General features: G+C 37.6%; 1 protein-coding gene across 18 annotated transcripts in view; it reads right to left on the reverse strand.

Moving 5' to 3' along the window:
• ens (ensconsin) overlaps positions 1–26,779 on the reverse strand; it is a 358,571-nt gene that overhangs the window by 63,301 nt on the left and 268,491 nt on the right. The window contains exon 1 of one of the 18 annotated variants that reach the window (XM_065236808.1): positions 10,387–10,522. The exons of the other annotated variants lie outside the window; for them this stretch is intronic. The gene's annotated coding sequence lies outside the window, so the exon portion shown is untranslated. Of the gene's footprint in view, positions 1–10,386; positions 10,523–26,779 lie in introns of those variants that run through there. 18 annotated transcript variants of the gene reach the window in all.

Consider the following 26,779-nt stretch of genomic DNA (forward strand, 5'->3'; position numbering starts at 1 on the left):
ACTTGAAACAGCCCATTTGAATGTACCCTTGGAAGGCGGGCACGATCGGCATATCGGACCATATTTATACCTAATCACGATTCGTTAAGTATTGGTTGTGATCAATTTGACGAATATGCAGGGGTCTTGGCCGACAACTGCTCTTCGAAAGCCTATAATTTCGATTACTTAAGAGTTGCATTTAGCACGTCGCGCCCAATAGTAGTTAGTAGCATAATACTGCCGGACGACGACGACGCGTTCATTATCGAAGGCGACAGTCGATTATTCCCGCCGCAGCACAGCAGATGGGACTCAGTCAGCGCTTGTTCGGGTAAAACAAGATCAAATCTCGCTCCCTCAAATGCTTTTTCCGTTTAATGTGAATTGTCTTGCCGGCACCAGTTTCGTCATCAATCTTGGTCGGTGTTTTGACTGGATTGATGAATGTTTTATGAGCAACAACGACTGGGACATGGGAAAACATCGACTTAAGAACATGACCGAATGCTGAGTGGATCGAGATTAAGCGATGTTGACATTAAAAATAAACATTGATTGCTTGCGAGGGCGATTGTTTAGCACTGGCACGTCTTTTCAATTGTTGCTGTTAAGTGTTTGTACAAAAATCACTACAACAACGTTCCTCAGTCTATGAGTTGTAGATAACCTGTGCGACCCCAAGGAGAGCTATTTTGGCTTATTTACAAGATGTATGGTTGCTACAATAAATGTTATTGCATTGTAACAATAGGTTCTAATGTTTTCGTATGGTAAATTTTTATTCGGGCAGCCATTCCAAAGTGGTTCTCAGAATTTCGTAAAAATTTGTAGTTCTGTTCCTAATCGCAAAATATTAAACCCGTATTTTTATATTTAGTCAATAGGGTGACCATTTCCATGTTAGTGTGGTCAAAATGATTTGTATCAAGAAAATCATAACTTTTGAACCACTGGGCCGATTTCAAAGATCAAAATATCATATTAACAAAACAAAAAATAAATGTAATAAAACATTGGGATTTTGTACTGAAAAACATTGATTGTATTTGTTTTTTTTATGGTTTACATGGTTTGTAGACAGAGGGCGCAATATGTTTTTATATTTTTCCTTTAAAATATATAATTTTTTTTATATAAATTTAGGCTCTTTTACGTGTTAAAAAATCAGCGATGTTTTTTTGTTTTTGAGTTATATTTTTTTTTAAAGTTTTGGGTTTTTGCTCAATCCTATGCGACTAGACTACCATGCGTCTTTATTGATTTATAGCGACTGTAACGTGATCGACGCATGGATGATTTTTTGGACCACGCTAACATGGAAATCATGGAGCAAAATCTTATTAAAAATGTCTTCGTTTCCGAGCAAATTTTAAACCATTAATTGAATTTGTAAATTCATTATTATTCGAGCAACAGCCCCATACCGTAGCTATAGAAACTCCACCCGAAAACCTACACTATATAGTCCCATTTACATTTTCTAGACATATAAGTTTGAATACTAGCTGAAAGGTTTTGAGACCATGCTGCAGTTTGTGCGTACTGATTTAAACATTAATGTGGGGAATACATATTACAACCAATAACAGATCCAATACGGCGAATTTAAATAAAATATTTATTTGATAATTATTTAGATCAAATATTTCTGAACAACATCGTAGATATCCAAAAGCTTCAATCAAGTTTAGGTTTAATAGAAAATTTTATAAGTGATTTGAGATAAATTCATCTTCTACTTTTAGTAATGTATTTGGAACTCGGAATCTTGGTGTGTTCAACATTTATTATCATTTCAATGCTTAAGAATACTGACAATTTTGTACAAATTCTGGATCTTCCCATTTTCTCAAGCCATACAACTCAAATTTGTGTTTGGGTTTTGGAACTTATCGTTTGTCTTATATGTCCGTATTTTTATTTGTTCAAATCTGAGGACTCGATTTATTAAATTTTCAACATAATTTTTAAACCCCAGAATATCAAAAGTTTCTTAGTCTAGGCTAAAACCTCCGGGATCGTGATATTCAGGATATTGAAAATACTTCTTAACATGACATATTGAACAATTCGAAAATCTTAAAAATTTCTCCATGTTTGAAATTTTGTCATGCATGGGATTTTTTTAATGTTTGACAGCCCGTATTTTTTTTTCAGAATCCAGAATCTTGAATTGAAATTTTGTATTACTCTGGCCATTGATTTTTTTTTCCCATATTACAAGATTTTAATTAGGCTTTTTTTCCATTCCCAAGATCCAAAAAATTTCAAATGTCTCTCAATCATGATTTTTGTTTGAATCTAATTTAAAAATTAGACAAATGTCTTCAGTATGAAACTTTGCAAATCTTTCAGGTAAAGAATATTAAAAATATGTACATGTCCGAACACTGTAGAAACTAAAATGATTCAAATCTTTTGATAAAAAAGTAAAGTACGCAATCTTCAAAATTTTCCTAAGCATATTCCAGATCTTTGAAGAAGCTGTGCAGGTGATCTTTAAAAAAATCTAGTCCAAGCACTTTTTCCCTGGATATAATTTGTTCAAGTAAGATTACAGATTTTAATGCAGTTAAGGGTTGAGAAATATTTCCCAGAATTTAAAGGAATTTCCCTGAGATTACCTGAGTTTCCAAGTTATAATTATAAAATTCCCTGAATTTCCCTGATTTTTCATTATGTTCAAGGTAGTTGTATTTATAAATTAATTCTGACAACTCTAGGTCATTTTAACGATTTTATGCCTTTTATCGCGATTCTAAGCTCATTTTGGCTTTCTAAAATAAGCATTCCAGCAGTTTTTTATAAGCCTGTGCAGTATTTTAGCATTTTCAAGGGAGGTTTTGGGTCATTTTGGAGTTCTAAACAATTTTTTTCGCTTTTTGGCAAATTTAAAGCCATGTTGGATTCTTAGGACTTGCGTTTTTATACCATTTTGATGGTCAGTATGGCGTATTTAAACTTATTTTAAGGTTAGGTGTTTAAGCCATGTTTACGATTCTAGGCCATTTTGGAGTTAATCATGCTGTGTTTTGTATTTGTATACCATTTTGGCGTTTCAAGGGCTCTTTTTGGCGTTCTAAAAATTGGTGTTCCAAATTGGTCCAGCTTTTAAAGCTACACCGGTGTTTTGGAGCTTTCAAGGTTTAAGTTTATGTGTTTTTATAACTTTTTGAAAAGGTCATTTTGGCGTTTATAAATTCATGCAGGCGTTTCTAATGCCACTATTGACGAATTTAAAGCCTTCATTGGAGTTTCTAAGGAGCAAAATTTAGCTCAGTTGATAAAGGCGCAGCTACAAAGCAAGATCATGCTGGAGGTGGTTGGGTTCGATTCCCGGTCTGGTCTAGGATATTTTTTGATTGTAAAATTTCTCGGCATAGCGTATGATTTTACTTGCCACATAATTATACTGAAAAATAGTACAGGCATCGGAAGCTCTCAATTAATAACTGTGGAAGTGCATCTTGAACACTAAGTTGAGAGCACGAAATAGGCTTATATACGATAAGCAAGAAGAAGAAACATATGGAGTGTGTAAAGCCATTATGATTGGCATTTGGCACTTTTAAAAGGTATTTTTGGGGTGTTCAGGTCGTATTCGTGATTCTAGGTCACTTGGACGATTCTAGCGAAATTCTTGAGTTAATTCCAAAGAAGTCCTGATAAGAGTTCCAAGGGAATCATTAGATCCCAAGCACAGAAAAAAGAGATCCAGAATTTGGATTTTTTTTAAGTCAGGATTCTTGTAGAATCCTAGTCAGGATTCTAGTAGAATCCTAAACAAGATTAATGTAATATTCAAATCAGAACTTTTTGAAATGCTAGACAGCATTCTTGTAGAATCAAAGACAGGATAGTTATATAAACCTGAATAGGATTGTTGTCATATTTTTTGCCGAATCGCAGACATATTACAGGGCACCAAATCCTAGGCTAGATGTAGAACGTATAATTCTAGACAGGATTCTTGTAGAATCCCAGGCCGGATTCTTGTAGAACCCCAGGCCGGATTTTTGTAGAATCCCAGGCCAGATTCTTGTAGAATCTCAGCAAGGATTCTTGTAGAATCTCAGCCAGGGTTCTTGTAGAATCCCAGACCGGTTTCTTGATGAATTCCAGACAGGATTCTCGTAGAATCCCAGAAAGGATTATTGTAGAATCCCAGACAGGATTTTTGTAGAATCCCGGACAGGATTCTTGTACAATCCCAAGCAGGATTCTTATTGAATCCCAAGCAGGATTTTTGTAGAATCCCATACAGGATTCCTGTAGAATCTAAGGCAGGATTTCTGTAGAATCCTAGACAGGATTGTTTTAGAATTCCCGACTAGATTCTTTTAGAATCACCGACAAGATTCCTGTAGATACCCAAACAGGATTTCTATAAAATGCCAGGATACCTGTAGAATTCCAGACAGGATTCCTGTAGAATCACAGACAGAATTCCCGTAGAATCCCAGACAGAATTGCTGTAGAATCTCAGATAGGATTCTTGTAGAATCCCAGACATGATTCTTGTAGAATCCCAGACATGATTCTTATAGGATCCCAGACAGGATTTTTGTAGCATACCAGACAGGACTCCTGTAGAAACGCAGACAGGATTCTTGTTAAATTCTAGAAAGGATTCTTGTAAACTCCCAGACGGGATTTTTGTAAACTACTAGACAAGACTCTTGTGAAATCCTGAGCAGGATTATTATCATATCCAGAACAGGACTTTTGTGAAATGCTAGACAGGATTCTTGAAGAATCGTAGACATGATAATTTTAGAAACCTGAACAGGATTCTTGTAGCATGCTAGACAGGACTCTTGCGAAATCCTAGACATGACCAGTATTGGAACAGTTCACCAAAACTCACTATGACTCGCGAACTTTTCCCTTGGTTAACTTCGTGAAACATCGCAGACTTTTCCAACGCTGGACAGGACTCTTGCAGAATTCTAGATAGGACTCTTGCAGAATCCTAGACAGGATTCTTGTAGTATGCTTGCCAGGAATCTTCCAGAATCCTAGACATGCAGAACAGGACTTTTGTGAAATGCTATACATGATTCTTGTAGATTCCTAGACAGGATTCTCCTTTAGAATCCAAAACAGGACTTTTTTGAAATATTTGACAGGATTCTTGTAGAATTGTAGACAGGATAATAGTAGAAAACTGAACGGAATTCTTGTAGAATGTTGGACATATTTCTTGCGGAAGTCTAAATAGATTGCCTGCCATAGAAACCTAGGCTGGAATCCTAAATAGGATTCTTGTTTTCGAGAAAACTAATTGTATCGAGTATTTTCATTTACTGTTTTAACTAATTAAAAAAAAACATCAAATTCTGGATATCCGTATAATCCGTACGAAAATCAAAACCTATGCTCAAAATGATGATTACCTACTCAGCTCGCTTTGATAGATACATGAAGAAAACTTTTTCTTTATTCCTACGCATAAAAAACCTATGCTAACAATAAAGTACGGATCATAAAGTGCAAGCACCAATGTCTTTATTCTTCTTCACCTTCTTCTTCTAGATATTCACGATTCTGTAGCGAGCGTTTTGCCGGCTCTCAACTTAGTGTTCTAGATGCACTTCCACTGTATTTAATTGATAGATTTCTATGCCAACCGATGCATGAATTTGCAACCACAATGATACTCTATGATGTCAAGAAAATTTCCAACCCTGAAGATTTCGTCGACCGGACCGGGAATCGAACCCACCTTCCAACTTGATAATATCTGAGGCCAGAAGCGCCAATGTCACCAGATTTAAATAAGTGAATTTCAACCAATATTTCGAAACATATAAAATCGTTCTCCACTTGGATTCCAAATTATTCAAAGCCACAACAATGATGGAAATCAATCACCTACGTAATATTGTTGTCATTGAGTGGTCTGACTCCGTTCACCGGACGACGGACAATATTGACAACAAACAGGTGACCATCCAGCCCAACAAAACTTGCACCGATTGCATCACCTTTTGGCGTATACTACTACTTCTACAAACAATATCTGAGAAACAGATTTCCGACCAGACGCCACCCTGGGGTGGGTGCGGGCAGATATGTGATCCGATTCTTTAATGAATGAACGTATTTTCCTTTTTCGCACGACTCAGGAAATATGATCGCCATCACCACCCATTGTCGGTTGATTGATCAGGTCAGTCAATACAAATTTCGCGACAGGTGGATGGAATCTATGTCGGCTTAAACGATTGTCTTAAGTGGAATCTAGTCAAATCAACAGCTGTCTTCGACTGTGACACGAGTTTCCAGTTGTCAAGAGGCAACCGTATAACCAATGTCTCGATGATGGTAATGGCTAATTATAATTTTATTGGTCATCCACCGGCAAGATGGAACGTGACCGGAATATCACTGTGGCTCATAGAAAGGGATAAAAGAAATTGCGAAACTTTGTACCGAAAGCTGGAAGTACCGATCGTGCCATCATCAGTAGTCAACCGGTTACCGATTGAAGCAATGTGATTTGCATGAACTTTTGGAAGGAATCAATGGTTGTTGACTCAGTAGACTTAAAATCAAACACAACGCTTCCTCCCTCTGATAGAGCGAGGTGTACACAAACAAGTCGAGCTAAAAAGCAAACTTGTTCCAAGGACGCAAACTGCACGGTTTTTACTAGTTTAGGCGCGCGCGTACTGCTAGAGCATACATTCCGATAAAGGCCGTGCCGGCCCAAGGTATTCCAGGCTACTGCGGTAGGGGCAAAAGCGCGATCGCTGCCTGCTGTGGAATAGAGGCAAGCGCCGCTCTTGGTCTCGGTTAAGTTGTTAAGGTTAAAATCTCGAGAGGAGAGGTTTTCTTCTGTCAATCGTAATGACAATCATTTTGTCTCAAATACGAAAAACAACCGTCTGCCACCATTTGTTGTAACATTTAGTCACCTTTACATTCTTCTGTTGAATAGCGACTACTAAATTGAATGTAAAATTCATGCAATAAAACCCGCTCACATCTTCATCTCCGGTGGTGTACTTCATAAATTCAATGAGCTAAACAAAGCGTCATAACGTGTCGTGCCATCGCCGGCGTCGTCAGCGTCGCATGCCTTGCATAGTCGGGCTTGAGATTACTTGCACGTACGACTATCAACTTGTTCCAAAAGTTTTGAGCCCAAACAATTAGCCCATCAACCTCAGGCAGCAATGGATCGCAGTGTGGCGGCACGACAATAAAGCCAATGAGAAGATGAAGTGATGATAAAAGCGATGAACTGTGTACACGCGAAGAATTGCTGTTCTGTGACGTAATGTGTCATGATCTATAACCCTGCTATAGGGGAGGGATAGAGAGAGAGGACAGAGTTCAGCTGATTCCCCATCATGTTCCGCATTGTATACCGCCACCACAAAGGGTGTCGGAGATCTTGGCCAATAATGGATTCAAAATTCTTCAACTTCGAACCCACGGCATGAAGGCGTTAGGTGTTAATACCGCCGCCGCCGCCCGCAGCCACCATGGTCGTCATATTTGTGAGCGGAAAACAAAAATTATTCACACAAACACACGGTTGACTTAGAATTCTTTTCGGCCGGCCTCTCCTCCAGAAGTAATGCCAACACACCACACCAATGACGGAGCCAGTTTCCATTTATGGGTTCGGTTGGTCGTCGTATGAATGAAATTACTTGAAACTCGCGAAGATCACGATGTAGGCGAAAGACGCGTGTACCTGACGGGCAGTTTATTTTGGAGTGAACCTTGCCTTGTGGGGATTAGAGTTGTACGCCGATCGCGACGGTTGATGGTGCAAAATTACGAATTAAGTTTATAAAAATCTGCTTTGAAAGGATTGAAGAATTGTTGAAGTATTCCTGTAGAATGCAGACACATTATTTACTTGCAAATTTAACTATGACATACGATTTAATACCACCTAATGTAATAACAAACCAAGTTTGACGATGCCTCATGAAATTATAAAATTTAATTTGTACTACTGTTGTAAGTTGCAAACGTAATTACTAGCATGTAAGTCTGAAATTTTCATTATATACAATTAAAATTAGGCATCATGCGATCGATTTCATACAAATGGACGGCTTTGACTCAATAGTTTATCAAATCGATTCCATTTGGCCGGCACCTGTGATGTAGTGGTAAGCGTGACTGCCGTCTCATCCCTATGGGTCTGGGTTCAATCCCAGCCGAGGTCGGTGGGATTTTTCTGAGGCATACAAATCTCTGGTCACGTCTTCCTTCGGAAGCGAAGTAAAGCCGTTGGTCCCGACCCATGTGTGTTCAATTGAATGGGTGCGATATCCTACGCAGGTGTGGAAGCTGCCCTCCTGCACATTCGATTGCCGTCAATGGATGGCAATCGATGTCGGTTGGTGATTGGCACTAGATTGCGGAACAGAGACCGACGTTATATAAAGGAAAGATGTAAAACATCGATTCCATTTACATAGCTTTGTTGCCGGATTTGAACGATCGTTGTTCATAGAAGGAGCTCGGTGGTCTATTAGCGACCGTTTTTGCTAACTGAGCATAATTAATTATAATTAAACTTTTTTTTTCTATAGAAAAAAAACAAGCTCTGTTCATACTGTGCGCAAAAAGTGGCCGTATGCCTTATCCTCTGGAAGTTTCGTTCAACTTCTCCCAAAAGATGTACTGGCATCTCGAATTCCCTGTAAGTATTTTACAACTTCCACCAGAAATTACATCTGACTACTCTGAGATGAGTTTTCTGACCTCCCTAAGTAGTTTTTCAAACCTCTCCCGTTACTTGTAAGGTTCTTCGGACTTCCTTCAAACTTCCAATGTTCCCAAGAAATTTCTTGGAAATTCGCAAATGTCTTCCAATTATCTCCAAATATTTAGGAGCAAACATCGACTCGATGTTTTTTGTTTACGTCCTCCGAAATATATTTCTTCTGGAAGTTTCGTCCGGTTTCCCTCGGAAGTCCAAATTATATCTCCTGGAAGTACTCCCCGACGTGATTGGAAGTTGGTTTCAGCTTACTCCGGAAGTTTAATCTGTGTTCACCGGAATACTCTTTCGACTTCTTCTGTAAGTTTCATCCGATTACTCCATAAATCCTTCTACAATCCCTACAAGTGTTTTCTGAATTCGTTTTTCTGACTTTTTTTCGGAAGTTTCTACCAGCTTTTCTTTCCCGGGAAATTCTTCCGGCTTCTTTGAAAAAGGTTTCTTTTAAGATGTTCCTTTCGACATTTCCCGCACATTTATTCCGGCATACTCTGAACAAATCTTCCGAGTTAGACCGGATGCTTCGTTCTTCTATGTTATTTGCAACTTTAGATTTGGGCATGCTTCAAACAGGAGCACCATCGTATGTGTGTTTACAATCCCAAGTTGGCACGCTAACGATGATCATTCGCCCCTAACATAGAGAACAGATGGGCGGGGTATAGGTCTGCTTCTACCGACATTCCCTGGAAGTTCCTTCTAATTTTCTCCCGGATGTTTCTACCGACATTCCCCCGACGAATGTCCTGCTGGCTTCATCTGGCAGCGTCCTCGGAAATTTCTTCTGACTTTCTCTGGTAGAGTCTTCCAACTTCTCTTAGATTTTGCTTCCGACTTCCCCCAGAAGACATCCTCCGGAAATTATTCTATTTTTTTTTTCATAATTTTCTTTTTTAAGTTGGTCCCAACTTCTCTCCGAAGATTCTTCTGGCTTTTCTGGAAGTATTTTCCTATTTCTACGGAAGTTTCTGCTTACTTCCTCACAAAACTTTCTCCTAACATTCTTCAGAAGTTTCTTCCAACTTTCCCCAGGAATCGCTTTACATTTATCCTGAAAGTTCCCTCTGAATGTTTTTTTCTTCTAATTTTTCCCGAAGATTTATGCTTATTTCCTCGGGAAGACTTCATCGACGTCTCCAAATCGCATCACCCAGAAGCGTTGCAGATCCGAAAATTTAACTCGATGCCTGCTTCTCTGCAGTCAGCTCTGCTGTTTCCGGAAACATGAACTTACTACTGCCTACTCTAATTCATCACCCCCTCTAGATTGAGAAATATAAGATTTTTATCCAGCAATGCTCATTACAAATTCAAATTATCCCTCTCCTACAGCTCAAACCCTATCACAGCCTGGAAATCAATTTCAAACCGGAAAACTCATCCTAGTATGAGTACAAAGTTCTCGATGTCGTCTAGAATTTGACAAATTGAAATTCCTCCAATTCAATTACAGCTCATAAATGCAACAAACGAAAGTGGTTCCATTCTTATCTTATCACTTTTTTTCCCTACCATAACCATAAAAACACATTCGTCGTCGTCATTCAAGTATGAGAGAGACCGAGAAGAAAAGAGAACTGAGAATGAGTAAGGCTTGTTCAACGTGCTTGCTTGCCGCAGAATAAGCAGCATTTTTCACATATAATTCGTACACAAATTTTGGTACAACACTATCCGGCTCAGCGAAGCTCCGGAATCTGTCGAATTCTTTCACGAAAATTCACACGAGAAACACGCAAACACACACGTGCAATGCGCTTTTGATTGCGCACCCGAGCGACCGATCAAGCAACTAAATGACTTAAGCCGTGCCGTAGCTACTGCAAGGCTCCCCCAGTTCCAAAACGATCTCGTGTTTAGTATACAAGCTGCCAAGCTGGCCCCGCCACACAACTACACATGCTGGTGCTAACTTTAACCAACTTGGACCAAGACTTAGGTTTTTTATTGTGTTCATTAAAACGTGCAAAGGAACTGAAATTACACTCAACCAGCAGTAGTGATGGGGGTACTAACACCGAAGGAGAGCCCGCAATACTTAAGTTAAGTAGTGCTGTGCATTCATTGGTGTAGTAGTGCTAACTAGAAATACCTCTCTTGTTCTCACATTTTTCTTTTTTTTTAGTTTGTTTTGTTTCATTACATTCGCCTTCAGAGTCCGGAGAAGATATAGGAATGAGGTAATGCAACTCCGCTGTGGTCGTCGTCGTCATCTTCATCCAACTATAGATTGGAATGTGACCAAAAACGACGATGACGGCGAGGGTAGCAAGCGAGCAGCGAGAAAGAGAGAATACTCGGTGTGACATTATATTTTCGGCTGTGTGACAAATGTGCAACGAACGGAACTTGAGTAGGGATCGGATCGTGGAGAGCGGATTCTTGATGTTGGTGTGAAAACACACATGTGCGCCCTTTAACTATGCGCGAGCGCGACCCTAAACGTGGCCGTGGTGTTGTCTGTTGTAGTTCAAGTATGATACTGTCGCAAATTAAGTCTCCGTCTATTTCCATACGGGGGAAGACGCCCGGTTTAATAAATTGACGCGTCATAAAGAATAATGGTAATTTGTGTATCATTTTGTTGCGGCGCTGGATCGAAGAATGTGGGAGTCAGAGCGGAGTGAGTTTCCAATTACCTCGATATGAATCGTTTTCATTTATCAGAGCGTTAAGAGATGCATCAGTTGAGGCATTTTGGTTAACTTACCTGGAAAGAAAGATCGATAAATGATTATTAGATGGATGCGACTAGAACGGTATTATATAATTATATAAACATATACAACGAAGTAACAAAAAATCAAACAAATTAGAAAAAGATAGCACTAAAACATTTAAAAGAACGAACTTAACAGAGATGTGACCGAAGTAATTCATAATTATTCTTATTTAATTTCTGTTAAAGCAATTTTTCGGTTTGTAATATTTCCCGACTCCTCTGGGATAAGAATTCTCACTTAATAACTGTGGAAGCGCGCAAAGAACACTAAATTGAGGGCAGGTTCAAAATTTCGATTGAGAAGAGAAAGAAGCAGAATGATTCTGGATTGTTTAGTTGAATGCCATATAGCAAAAAATGAGGAAACAGAAATAGTTCAATCAGAAGCGCTACCTCCTGTAATTTTTCATTCATTAATCGAAAACTCTGCTGTCTCAGAACGTCTCTGTAAAATGCAGAGGCGTCGCGTGCCTCATTTGTTTACCTGTGCACCAAACTTTGTTCGTTATAGCTTACCATTACATATTAGTTTTTGTATATTTTTCAATGCTCCATGAATTCGAGGGACATATTCTTAGTTACTATATTAATCACTACCTAACGTAACATTTGAAGGGCCTATAATATTGTGTAACCAAAACTTGTATGGCCCTTTTCACGCTAACCGAAGTAGGAGGAATTGCAAAACTAAATCTCGTTTTTATCACAAGGCTAACTCTTTTGACTGAAGTGTAATGAAGAATATCCGTCAAACACATCCGAAAAAAAAATTGAAACAAAACAGTATCAAAATCTAGAGAAAATTCATTGCAAACTAGCAAACTTGAATTAATCAACTCTTTATTCATCAGAACAATACAGTCAGAATGAACCAGGGGAAGCTCATAAGTTTTGACAGGCGCACCGGCGCAACCATCGGTAATTGAGAGATTTACAACTGACAAGAGAGTAAGAGGGAGCTTTTGTGCTCTCTTTATTCATTACTCTCTTTGCCTGCAATCAGATATCCAAGTACACAGCGATAAATGCACGCTTTAGGCACCACAAATGTTCTTCTAATTTAAACTCACACGTTCAAACTGGTCTGCAAGTAAGATAACGTCCAAAGCGTACCAGACTGCTGTTTTCGTGTTGCTCCCGTTTGACGCGTGACTGCTGAAAGTTTCAATTACAGCTAGTGGTGCAAACCGCCATGTGGAAAATTTATGGTATGTTTCAAGAGGTGATAGAAGGTCTGTTTAACTTACATCAGGCATTTGACCATTCACAAACTTGCCACCCGCCACCCAAAAAAGCTCGCTTTTAACACTGCACTATTTAACGAGTTTTGTCATGGTAGTGATATCGACATGCTTAGAAATCAATGCATTAGGGATTGGCAGACCATCCGAACCTTTTTGAAACAAAACAAGGTCGAAGATTTAATTGAGCCACACTATAAAATAGTGTATTCATGGTCACTTGTGGTCTGCAGTAAAGAAGTACAACTATAATGTAACCATAACATCTATAATAATCTGAACGCATTTTTTTTTTAATTATTCACACCTGTGTCGTGCACAGGTTGCACATGTGGACGCGACGCCACTGGTAAAATGGCATATTAGAACGAAAGGATCATAAGACTATTGTATTCATTCTGGAGAGAAGCTGATATAACACAGGGTAAACATATGCAGCAAAAAAAAAAGACGAAAATGAATGAACACTGGCGTAGGCAGATCTCGAGCTTGAGATAAAAATTCACAATATTTTTTTGAACCATTCATACCAAAAATCGTTGCTTTTTTATCGTATGTAGAGCCATCTTATAACTGCGTCCATTACTTACGAATATTGTTGTTAAAAATACTACATACTAAATCTTTACAATGTTTACAAAGCAGGGGATTTTGAAAAATGTTCAAGTCTGAAATTTCGCAAAAGCCCTCATTCTTTGATTGATTGATTTCTTTATTATAGAGACTTTCAGTCGTTGGTCCCCATTCTAGAGAACAATGCAGAATGTGATGTTTTAATCAGCGTACCACTATAAGAGAAGCACAGTCTATATAACCACAGAGAACAGACGTCCAACTTCGGTCAGAAACTTGTGTAAAGATAAGTGGGAACATCGCCGTTACGTTTCGCTAACATCTCCTGATTTCTTCTATAAATTTTCCACTTTCGACAAATTTGGAGCTAGTATCGATAAATTTTCTGTTGAAAATTGCCACTTAGCGCTACCAGCACTTAGTGTCTAGTGTAAGTTGTGCAACGCAAGCGCCATCAGGTTGTCAAAGAGGGTTTTTAAGTAGGGAAGTCGCCGTTAGTGACACTTAAATCAAATAGGAATCTTTACACTAGTTTTTAGAGAGATTTTGTTCGAGCCACAACGTCTGTTCTCTGTGATATAACCTTATCCATCCTCACGTGATGATTCCTCACACAGCAACCGTAAATCGATTAAAAGATTAACAAGAACGTAGAGGAGTGTAAAACGTTCCCTCATTGTGCACTTTGAGGGGAAGAGCGGAACGTTGAAAGCAATCACCAAAGCATGTGACCACTGCTATAAAGGGCGAACACGAAATTATTGCGACACATTCAACAGGGCATAACTTTTTTACCATTGGGTAAAAATCAACCAAATTTTGCACACTTTCTCATTGATGTGTATTGTGTACATGCTGTCAAACTCGAAGTCGTGTTTTTCGATTCAACGAAAATGGAGGTGAACCAACGCGAGTTGAGAGAACAAATTCTTTCCAAACACCTGGAATTTCCTGACCTGTCGCACCGGCAGTTGGGAAAAATGTTGAACATTCACCATTCAACCGTCTCCAGAGTGTTGAAGCGGTTCCAGGAGCGGTTGACGTTGGACCACGGCAAAGGAGCTGGAAGAAAACCGGGACCGCAGAATAAAAAGACGGAGGGAAAGGTGAAGCGGATGATTAAAGCAAATCTCAACGTCTCAAGCCGTGATTTGGCTAAAAAGATCGGCATGTCGCAGAGCTACGTCCAGAATGCAAAGAAGAGAACTGGACTACATACATACAAGGTACAGAACTTCCCAAACCGCGATTTGCGGCAACAATCGACGGCTAAAACTCGGGCACGGAAGTTCTACGAGAAGATGCTGACAAAATATGGCTGCTGTGTGATGGACGACGAAACGTATATAAAAGCCGATTTTAAGCAAATTCCGGGGTTGGAGTTTTTCACCGGCAAGAGCAAGTTCGATGTGGACGACAAATTTAAGAAGAAGAAAATGTCGAAGTTCGCCTCCAAATATCTCATTTGGCAGGCCATCTGCTCTTGCGGACTGAGGAGTGAGCCTTTCGTGACAAAGGGCACAGTAAATGGCGAGATCTACAAATCTGAGTGCCTCGAGAAGCGCCTTGCAGCAGCACGACGAAGCTTCGCTATTTTGGCCACTATTCTAAAAGTGTCCTGGAGTGGTATGAGGCCAATTCTGTCCATTTTGTTCCAAAGGACATGAATCCGCCAAACTGTCCGGAGCTGCGCCCGGTGGAGCAGTACTGGGCAATAATGAAGCGGGAACTTCGGAAGAGCAAGAAGACAGTCAAAGACGAGAAGGACATGTTAAGAAAATGGAAAAAAAACTGAGAAACTGGTACCGGATGACACTGTAAAGACTTTGATGGAGGGCATCAAGCGAAAATGCGTTCAATTTTACACTCAAGGCTCCATCGATTAACTTTTCTTTTGATTTTTGAAGTAAATATATGTATAAAACTACCCTAAAATTTTGGTTTGATTCTAAACATTATAAGAAAATTGGCATGACATTTTCGGTGTCGCAATAATTTCGTGTTCGCCCTTTAGTTTCTGAAAACAGGGACATTCCAGAATTCATTTTTCAGTGCAGGCGTACACAAATTGCTTCAGAAAAAAAACCTTATGGACCAATTGTAGATGATTAAGTTGATTTTCTACAAACTAAATCATAATTATCAAAACAACATAAATAATGTTTTATCAGTGTAGTCATTAAATTTGTACTTCTATTTCTTTTTTTTTGCTACAGTTTCCTTTCTGACTAAATGTGTGTCCCATATATTTTTTTGTAATCGCAAATACGCAAATATTCGCGACATTTTCCTTCACAGTGTATTTCATAGAACTATGATCTACCAAACCAAACCCCAGAGAATTTTAATTAAAAAATTCCCGTTTTTTTCCGGTTAAAAATTTAGAGTTTTCCCGGTTTTTAATATTTAGTAAAAGAAAATGATTGAAATATCACGTTATTTTCGAGGTACTGATTCTAATTTTAATATTTTTTTAGAATCGAGTCCTTCTTATGATTGTTAAGCGCCAGAATATATAAAGTACAAGAGTCATGCATTTTTTTTAAGGTCGCATAGCCTAACGCTATCTGGCTGAATAAGTCATAATACTGAATATTAGAGGGAACGATTATATTAAGAAATGAATTTAAAATTCTAGAACTTGATACGGAGCAAGATTTTTTTTTAAAATCTTAAAAACAAATTAAATCCAAAAAACAATTGTAATATCTATGATTCTAAGGCTTTCACATGTGTTTAGAATTTTAACATATATCTTTTTTAGAGATTTGTGACTTATGAAAATCTATCCTAGCTTTAGAAGAAAAAAACCGGATTGGATTTTATCCAACAATATGAAATTGAGAAAAATAGTCAAAATGTGGAATTTTGATATTTTTTCTAGATGTCGGATTTGGAAATTTTTTCAAAATTCCAGATTTAGAAAAATACAATCGCTGGAAAATTGTGTAGTCTTCGAAAAATGCTCAGGGATCAGATTTTTTTTTTAAATAATTTTGAAGAAAAATTCAACGGAGCTCTGACAAGAACCCTAAATTAATTCTAGGATTAAGTTCTGACGAACTCTTATAAGAATTACAAAGGAGTTGTTGGAGAACTTCAGGGAGAATTCCTATGTGATTCTGAAGAAAATTTTATGCGGATTTTGAGGAGAATACCAGGTGAAATTTAAGGTGAATGTAAAAAGAAATATAAACAGAATCTAAGGTGTTTTCTAATAATAACTTCAAATGAATACTGAGGAAGATTCACAAGACAAACCAAGCAAGATCCGAGAAAAATGCCGAAAAATTTAATTATTAAGAAAGATTCACGAAAATTCAGCACAGCATTCCAAGGTATTCTGAGGAGCATTACAAAGGATTGCAGAGGAGAGTTTTGCGAAAGGTTTAAGACAATTATGAGCTGAATAAACCATGTTTGAGCTGAAGAACATATGTTTGCTTGATGAAACTCAAGCTGTTATGACGCTGGCCACTAACAGCATCAAACACTCCGCTCGAAAAAGTCCGTAAGGTAAACAAAAATCATTTTGAAATATCAAGAAGAGAGTGTTTCAACGGAATTCCAGGGTAATTACGAGAAGAGTTCCAAGTGAATTTTCTGATAAGTTTAAGGAGATTTTCATGATAAAGAAAATTCTGGGATTAATACCATGGAAATTCAGAAATTTTGATTTTGAACCGAGAAAAAAACATCTCGGATTTTTTTTTAATTACAGTCTGGAGCTTGAAGATAGTTTTAAAGAATATACAGCATGGTCCCGAGAGGAAATTTTGCACATTATTTCCAAAAAAACTCATAATGAGAGAATTAACCATTTTGTCAAGCTTCTCCATTAATTTTACACCATATATCACTACTGTTGTCTGCGGTGACATCTATCCTAAACTACACATAATCTGTTTTCCGTTAATTGTTCACAGAGGACAGTGCAGTGCATTTTTTTTTTCAAATAAAATTCTCTCCCCGCTTCTCAATTCCCATGCAGTTGTGAGATCAAAACCAAGGAAATTTTGGCACAAAATTTTCAATATTCTGAGATTTCTGAGGGATATTTCAAGGGAATTTTAAGTAAAACTATTGAGTGGAATTAAAACAAATTTTCGCGAGAATTATAAAGAATACGAAGATAAATTTAGACTAAATTTCCATAGTATTCTGAAGGAAATTCCTGCACAGAATTTCGAGTATCTTATTGGGAAACTTTCGATTAAATACCGGCAAATCATAAAATTAATTAGGGGCATTCTGAAAGTAACTCTCACGCTAAAGGTGATGAGTTCAAATCTCATAACCGGTTAAATCACGAATTACCTAAAATGTATTCAAGTGACAGTAATACAAAAAATCTTTGAATACACTTTAAGGCCGGCGTTGGTGGTATAGTGGTAAGTGTGACTGCTATGTCATCCCAATGGGGCTGTGTTCAATCCCAGCCGAGGTCGGTGGGATTTTTCTGATGCATACAAATTTCTGGTCACGTCTTCCTTCGGAAGGGAAGTAAAGCCGTTGGTCCCGGCCCTTGTGTGTTGAATTGAATGGGTACGATATCCTACGCAGGTGTGGAAGCTGCCCTCCTGCACATTCGATTGCCGTCAATGAATGGCAATCGATGTCCGTCGGTGATTGGCACTAGATTGCGGAACAGAGACCGACATTAAATAAAGGAAAGAAGCATACTTTTTGAAATTATTCTCAGGAAACCTTCATGAAATTTTCAAAGGTATCCTGAGATAAGTTCCAAAGAAATAATTTAGTTAATTCAGACATTGAAAATTGTGCAAGATCCCGTACACTCAAATTCAAGTCTAGGATTGGGATTTTGTTCAAGATCCTAGTCTAAGAAAACTGATTAAGATTATGGAACCAGAAATTTCTGAAAAGTATAACAATGAGAGGTATGAGATCTCAACGCCACTGACAGTACATATGAGCAATTCTCGCTGAAACCAGTTCACTTTTAACACGAGGTTCTCAAACATCAATTTGTTTTTACTCGTTCAGTAGTTTTAGTTATGAAACTAGTAAAAAAGCGGTCGGTGAAGGTCAATTGATGGACCCCTCGGTAATAAGAAGCTCAAGCATTTTTAATTTTTGCGTAATCTTGATTCATTCTGATCATTATATAACCCCTTATATATTAGGGCTTTCATTTGGCATAAGATTTTTCTTTGTTATTCATTAGTTTACCTCACACCGATTTTGAAATTTAGCTTTCCATTAGAAAGCAGACACATTTTCCCAAAAGATACAGTTCAAATTTCGATTGAGCCTACACGATAATTACGTCAATACGCCGTACGTAAATTCATTATCCCAGATATGGCTACATTTTCTAGATTCTGTGACATGAAACATTTTCAAGGTTCTAAAATTAATAAAACTATTCTAAATGTCGAACATAACACATTGCAAATTTTTTAAACATTGTAAAATAAAAATCAAGTGTCGAAGGTCTGAGGCTGAGGAATTGTTTAAGATTTATGAAAATCTTGGACGATCTTGGACCTGAACAAATTTCCAAAACTCAGAGGCATTGATATTTATTTAAGACCACGGACTTAATCTTGTACTAGCGAAGCGAATTCTAAGCTAGAAGAAAAATCAATGAATATATTATTTTATTAATGTGGAGGCGAACCAGCCTAAGGCTGAAAGCCTCCTAAATAAAGCTAAATAATAATAATAATATTTTATTAATGAAATATTCTAGGTATCGGACTGAGGACTGAGAATATGACAGAAAGTAAAAAAAAAACAGGAATTTGAAATATATTTTAAAATCTCCACTCATATTCACGGGTGCTTCTGATCCCGGGTATTGCAGCGGCCACCCTGAGAAATGCAGTTTACATTGCCATTTATTAAAAAAATCAAATTTCTGAATTTTTGGAAAAAAAAGATCAAATTTCAAAATTTAGATTCGCAAAACAATCAATGTTTGTTGTATCCTTGGTAGGTATATATTTTTTTAACAGAAATGTATAAATTCAAATTGGCTGACTTCAGCTTAATTCAAAAGTTTAGTATTTCAGATGTTTCTGATTTATCCGGGGATGAGATTTGAAATCGTGACTTTTAGCTTTAGAGCTATGGATACTAACCACTACGCCGACCCTGTTCCCTGCTCGTAACTTATGTTATTAAAGCACTTCTATTGTTATTAATTGAGAGCTTTCTATGCCAACCAATGGATGAATTTGTATATCGTGTGGCAAGCACAATGATACTCTATGCGCAGAGAAGTTGAACAATATTCAACCCGTAACATGTTCTAGACTGGAATCGAACCTCCGGCTTGGTAATACCTTACATTAACTCACTAGGCTATCTGAAGACCCCAAAGAATCTGCATATGCGATAATTTATTTCATATGTTGCTTAACTTTCAGACACTAAACAACAGTGATACTAGCAATAAATTGCTCACGCTGTTCTTCAAGCAGCCGGCAGCGAAGGAAATCGCCTTTGGTTAGACAACCGCAAAACCGCCTAGACATATCACACGTAACATGCTCACTCTCTTTCTCTCTCTCTCGCTCGCAAGAAACTTGAAACCCTCGCGCACGCCACTCTAGTATGCAACACTACACATGATCGATTACTCATGCAAGCTCTCTCACTGGTGGTACCTCAAATTTCAACGAGCCACTAGGTCAGCCTAGTGGTCCAACTAAAACCGACGTCCGTCCGTCTGTTGTCATAAAATGAGCACTACTTCCCATCAAAAATCAATCCAGTGAGTGCATTAGATAATTATTTACGATCAGCCACGCGCGCTTACGGCGAAATGGCGATTGACCTTTCGCCGAGTTGAAACGCCGCACAGTAGTCGAAAGCCGGCCAAAACCTAAAAAATCCACTTCATTATTTATTGTCCGCATATTTTTAATAAAAGCAAATATAGGTACTTCCCTCAAATTAGACATTTGGACCAATATTAAATTCTTGGTGATTTTTGAAAATTGAGTTCATATCCGATGTTAATATTTTGTTCAAAAGGGGGCGACCCCGGCATAGTGGTTAGCATCCATAGCTCTCACGCCACAGTCTCGAGTTCAAATCTCACCCCGGACAAGTCACGAATGACCCAAGAGCGTTAAAGTGACTATAATAATAATAATAATAAAAAAAAAAAATTGTTCAAAATTAAACTACCCTGAACATTAACAATATTGTGAAAAGTGATAGAGTTGCTTATGGAACTATTGCCGTAATTACGGGGGGCTAGGGAGGGGTAAAATATACCCCCCCCCCCTAGAATTATTACTTCAATTCCATATTTTCCTTACACTTCAAAATTATTCGCTTATTGCCTAAATACGAAGTTCGAATAATTAGCCACCCCTTCTAGCACTTTTCCTTAGTTGTATGAAACTATCACATGCTTTTATTTGTCAGTAAAAATGCTTTCAAATCTAGTATTCAGCTCAAGCTTTGTTGAAATTTTCATGAGAATCTTTATTGATAAACTAGCTTATGCATCAACTGGAGAGAATCGTCTTACTAATTTTCAACGTCTCCGAAACATATTCATAAAATGGTATAAAATGATCAGACTTATTGTATGACATAGATTTTAAAGTTTACTTTTCATAAAATGTAGCCTTGTTCTGCGCTTTTTTGCGCTAAGGTGTGAACAAATGATTTTTCGACACGTGATCTGATAGAAATATTTGATAGTTACCCTGAAAATTGTTCAAAACTTGACATAAAAAAAACAACCAAACATGTGTGCCAAAAACAGCTTCAGAATGAATTAATTGTATCAAATGTGATATTTGTTTGTATTGCGAATATTCAACTTTTTCTACATGAATAACGTTAAACAAAAATATATCATCGATTTAAGGCCGATAAACTTATATTTAGATATCTTGCCGACTTTTTTGTGGAGCCCTACCATTGTGCGATACATGAGATCAATTTTTATGTCTTTCTTGAAATTCACAGCAAGATGAGATCATTTGAACCGTTCACCTGTGCGCAGTTATCAAACAAATTGACTGAAATTGATATGGACGTAAAATAGCACTCACTTGAGATGGGAACCCGACGATCATTGATCGGCGGCACTGTCAATGATCGCATCAATCACCGTTTTTTTACAACCATTGATCGAAGTGCCATGGAACCTGACGTGAATTGAACAGTTACAGTTTTTGGCACTTCCCACTTGAATGCGCTTTTTTGCTCAAGCGGAGTTCAATGAATCTTTTCCGGCGGTCGAACAAATAAATGCGATAAATATCCTCCGTTCAGGTGCAGCAGCGCTTTTCTCGCGCGAATCGTAAATTATTGGCACATGGGGTGTGCGAAACGAATAGTTAATGGGATTCAACCGACCGGCCATCGCCGATGGAGAATTTCTAGGGGTGGAGATTTTATTATTTTTCTCACTTGTCTATTAGCAGGTGCGCGGGTCCGGGGAAAATATTAAGCAAATTGAGCGTGAGTAATGATCCGAACTTGTTTGGAATTCGAAAAGTAACAGAGTTTAAGAGGCGAGGGGCTGCTGTTGGAGATTTTTGGTTGCGAATCGATTTGATGATTCAATCAAAAAAGATGAGACATTGTTGATAATTGTAGTCTACGATGGACACGAACATTCAATGAGGAATTCGAAGTCTAATTTATATAGGAGTTACCCACTGACCACGGGGTCAGTTTTCCTGATATATTAGAACTTCAATATCAGAGACTATCAAGTCCAGAAGATCTCGGTCACCTACCTCGGTAGTAGGCTCTAATGAACTTCAAAGACTTATCCGGGAAGGTCTTTCAATAAATGACCAGCGGACATTGTAAGTCAGTGCCAAGCAAACCGTAGGAAAAACCAGGACCATCCTAAGTTTTATAACGGGTGTTCAATAAAAAATGAGAATGATTTCAATACCTTTCTGTAATTAAAGTAAAGAGCGTAAAATTTTTTCTCTCCAAGAGAATTGCTCTCTGGACTCCCTAAAAATGGGTGGCATGTTTCTTTTCGCTCGGGTGCTGTCAGTTCAATCAAAGATGGCGTCGAAACAGCAAGCACTCCGCGAGCGTGTTGTACGGAAAGAAAAAGATACCGTACGTGCCGAAAGAAAGGAACCCGACCAACTTGCCCTAGTGCCGTCCCATTGGGGATTTTTTCGGCTCCCTCAGTGCCCTAGTGTACAAAAATAATTGGCGGGCCAAGGATAAGAAGCAGTTGACCACGAGGATCCGGAATTGTATCAGGAAGATGGACGTAAGTTGCGTCGTACGGCTGACCAGGGCCCCTTCTCTAATATTCATTGACTTTTTTTTTTGAAGAATAAACATTATGTTTTTAATAAAAAATACTGAATTCGTTGAAAACACATTTTTTTAACTACTAGCTAGGGGAAATGGCTCTAATGCTGGCCTATGGATCTAAGATTGGGCCCATCGCTAAAAATCTGCTATTTATCAATTGTATCTATATGAACGCGTCATTGGGACAGTACTAATGAATATTTTTGGTTGCTATTGAAAATCTAGTCGATTGCTGAATTTATGTATGGGCTGAAATTAGGGACACATAGGCCGGCATTACATACACTTCCCCTATATGACTGGAAAAATTCTCATTTTTTATTGAACACCCGTTAGAACGAACACGGAGGACTTCAAGAGTATGTTCAAAGAATTCCTAAAATAAATCCAAATAATTTCAGGGTTAGACAAAGAAGCAGAATTTGTATTGCTTAGTTGGTTATGTTTATTCACAAGACTTATAGCCGATTGACAGTGTTTAAAATCGAAATCAAAATACCTTTTCAGCAATTTTATGCTCCTGAATCCACATATTGCGTTCAAAATGATGTTTTAGTTTTTTAAATTGGGGATTGGATTGCAAATATCATGTAAAGTTGATTGTAATAATGGCATCTTAGCTGGGTCGCTCTCTATTTTTTTTAAATCATAGAATTTTAGTTCTCTAGATCGATAAAAAATTGAAACCCCAGGGTGGTTTCTATATAAAACCGAAAAAAAATGATCTTCTAAAAAAAATCAATTTTAGAAGTGACTCAAAACACTCCTTCAGTCAGTACAAGTCCCATATTGACACAATTGGGCGCAATTTAGTTCTACATGTCTAAGCATTATTTTCAATGTTAAATATTGATTTAATAATATAACAGCTTTGACAAACAAAGCTTATATCGGATTTTAGATCATTTTATTCTGTTAAGTGTTAGTTTCTCTCGTTTGGGATGAGAAAAAATGATGCCATTAACTATTCATTTTTTTCCTAGATATTTTTCCGTCTATGTTGTTTACTGTACTTAGTACCAATGTTAACGACGCCAGGGAGGCAGCTCCCACACTTGGACCCTACCTATCGACCCATCAGCTCATGGACCGGGTACCAACGGGTTTACTTCCTTTCCGAAGGAAGGCGTGATCAGAGAAGTGATGCCTCAGAAAATCCCAGTGGCGCATGAATTCAATCCAGGCCTTAGGAGTGAGAGGCAGTCACGCTTACCAATACACCACCGGCGCCGCTAAACATTAACTATTAATATACATTGAACTTCTTGAAAGATTCGTCTTCGTATAAAAAATACTGTTTTCCAACGAATTTTCAACAATACCGCTAAGCACAAAATGTAATTATTATCGAATGGTTTATCCTGGAATTTTATTTTTGAGGCTAAAATCTATCTGAAAATCTGAAAAAATTATTATAAAAATAAAAAAATCATAAATGATCGCAGGGTTGCTTCCTTGTTCACTTGTTATAAAAAATATTTTTCGGAATTATGCAATCATTAGATGTTATAATGATATGTTGTACTTTTAAGTAACAAGAAGAGGGTGTAAAGTATGTGTTTGATTTATAAAACCTGTCAATTTCGCTTTCAGAGCGTTACAATCAGCGATCTTATGATTCGTGAGCGTTCACTCAGAGTGAGCGCTCACGAGTCGTAAAATCGCTGATTGTGACGCACTGAAAGCAATATTGACAGATTTTATGTGTCAAACATATACTTCATTAGTTCTTCTTGTAACTTACAAGTACTAATTAGCATTATACTATTTTATGATTTCATAATTCCGAAAAACATTTTTTTATTGCAAGTGAGTGGAAGTAACCCTGAATGATCGTCTCAATAGGTTTGGAAGCAGAGGGCTTTAACTGAAAAATGTGTGTTCGCTAAGTTTCGTCAGACATACCACTGATTTTATTAATAACAGGCTCGCATCTGAATTTCTTTTTTTTATTGTGTATCAAGCTGGAACTGCGTGACAGCTTAGTTTTCAAGACTTGACCCATTTGAATAAATTTTGCTTCTATCTTTGATAATACAGCAGAAGGACTAGCCTATGTTGGCAGCTTGAACACTGGATTCCGTGTGTATTGTTTCAAGATAGTTATGGGACAAAATGCTGTGACGTGTGCGCGTAGATAAAACCGCGTAGTAAACCGATTGAATAAGTAAATCCGTGTCGAACGAAATATCTAAATTATGTAAGTTACGAAAACCGCGCGAATTCCGAAAGCCATGCGAGACAACCGAAGTCAGAAAAAAAGGCTTATTATCATTTAAAGAGTGCCACCAAAATAAATGTGATAGCCTATGTTGGCAAGTGGATTAATTTTGGTTTCCTCCCTTGATATTCAATTTATTTACTACTGAGCTTTGTATCAAATTAGTTAATTTAAAGAACGTATCAATCATTTCAAGATTTAGCGACCGTACCGAACAAATTCTATGCTAAATACATAAGCTCAAGCTCTACTGAATTGCGTATCACTTCTGCGTAAGCTCCGTAGACGTAGGCGCGTTGAATCCGACAGCCGCGAAAAGTTAAACATGCATCGATGCGTCAATACCACATAAGAAAAGATCGATTTTACAGTCACATATGGTATAGTTCATAGATTAACAATGACTGTTGTTTACAAATGTAAGTACTTGAACACTAAGAAATAAGTTAACTCAAATGCTTTAATGCTGACCTATACCTATTTATTATATCTTAGTTCGACCCAACTGACACCTTTAAGTGACTAAAATGCTTCACTTTGAAGTTAGTTCCCTAGCTGATTTTTAAATTATATAGGGTATATGCTCCAACTATGCTCACACGCTTCCACGCATTCCACAGCACATATAAGATTAGTTACATTGTTACCATGTACAACTACAAAAATGTTCCCTGAGTAATACCTCAATGAAAACAACAATGAAAGCTTGTCACGCAAGTAGAGGGAGCACTGTTGGGCACTTTCTGAAATATTTCAATAGTATAATTCCCGAGCAAACCCAAATAAATCTATCTGCGTAAAAAATAAATAAAATAAGAGTGATTTGCGGAAAAAAAAAACGCCAGTATCGCACCCAACGTCAGTGCCTATACGTAAGCGTACTACGACGCGGCTCTCAAACAAAGGAGTAACAAGTGTGATACTATCACTGCTAGACTAGATCTTCCTACCATCTCCAACACTCCACTATAAAGCATGAAATTAAGCCCACTTACTAACAGCAAGGTGCAAAAACTAGCCAAGGGGAGGGAACTTAAAGTTTTGGGGATGTTAGAACAATTTCAAATGTGATTTCATGGTGTACTTGACTAGACTAAAACACCTACAATAAATCACTTGAAATGTATATTTTTTTAACACTGTGTTATCAAAAAATCTAACAGTAATACCTAGGAATTTCCCGGAGATTTATCCTGAAAATTTACTTGAAATTTTCCTTGTCCTCACTTTTTATTTTTCAGAAATTTCTATTTAATTATTCGGAATTATTCTACGAATTTCTTTTTAATTTTGCTTATTTGTTGTTGTTGTTTCATTATTAATGAGACTTTCAGACTAAGGCTGGTTCTCCTCCGATAGATTCTGCTTTTTAACTCCCATAATTTCTTTGAAACACTCCTCCGAATTCCCTTGGAATTCTCATCCGAAATATCCTTGAAAATCTCTATAAATTTCGATGGAACTATCCTCGAAATTACCTTAAAATGCTCCAAAAAAAGAAAGCCTTTGGAATCATTCTCAGAATTTTCATTGAATTCGAATTCACAGAATGCCCTTTGAAGTTTACTCCTTCCCTTTGAACCGTACTCACTTGGTAAGTTTCTTAACAATTCACTTGCAGTGAATTTCACAAATTCCTTAGATTTCTCATCAAAAATTATTTGGCATTCATGTCAGAACTATTCTGGAATTTTTTCCGAATTAATTTGAAGTTCTCCTGGAATTATTCTCAGATTTAATTATAATCTTACTTTTAGCATACTCAAGAAGTATTCTCCGAAAATTCCCATGGAATTATGCTACGGATTCTTTTCACATAGAAACCTATTGAAATTATCCTCAGAATTCCATTGGAGTGCTCATCCAAATTGCGTAGGAATTAATTGCAGAAATTCCTATGAATTTTTATTAAAATTTCCTTCGAATCGTATTCAGGGTTAACTTGGAATTCTACTCTGAACTACCTAGGTATTCGAATCAGGTTTCACGAGGAATCTGAAGTTCCT

The sequence above is a fragment of the Ochlerotatus camptorhynchus genome, unplaced genomic scaffold (assembly GCF_037179485.1).
Source record: "Ochlerotatus camptorhynchus isolate MF236.1 unplaced genomic scaffold, CSIRO-AGI_Acam_v1.1 ptg000576l, whole genome shotgun sequence".
Lineage (NCBI taxonomy): Eukaryota > Metazoa > Arthropoda > Insecta > Diptera > Culicidae > Ochlerotatus > Ochlerotatus camptorhynchus.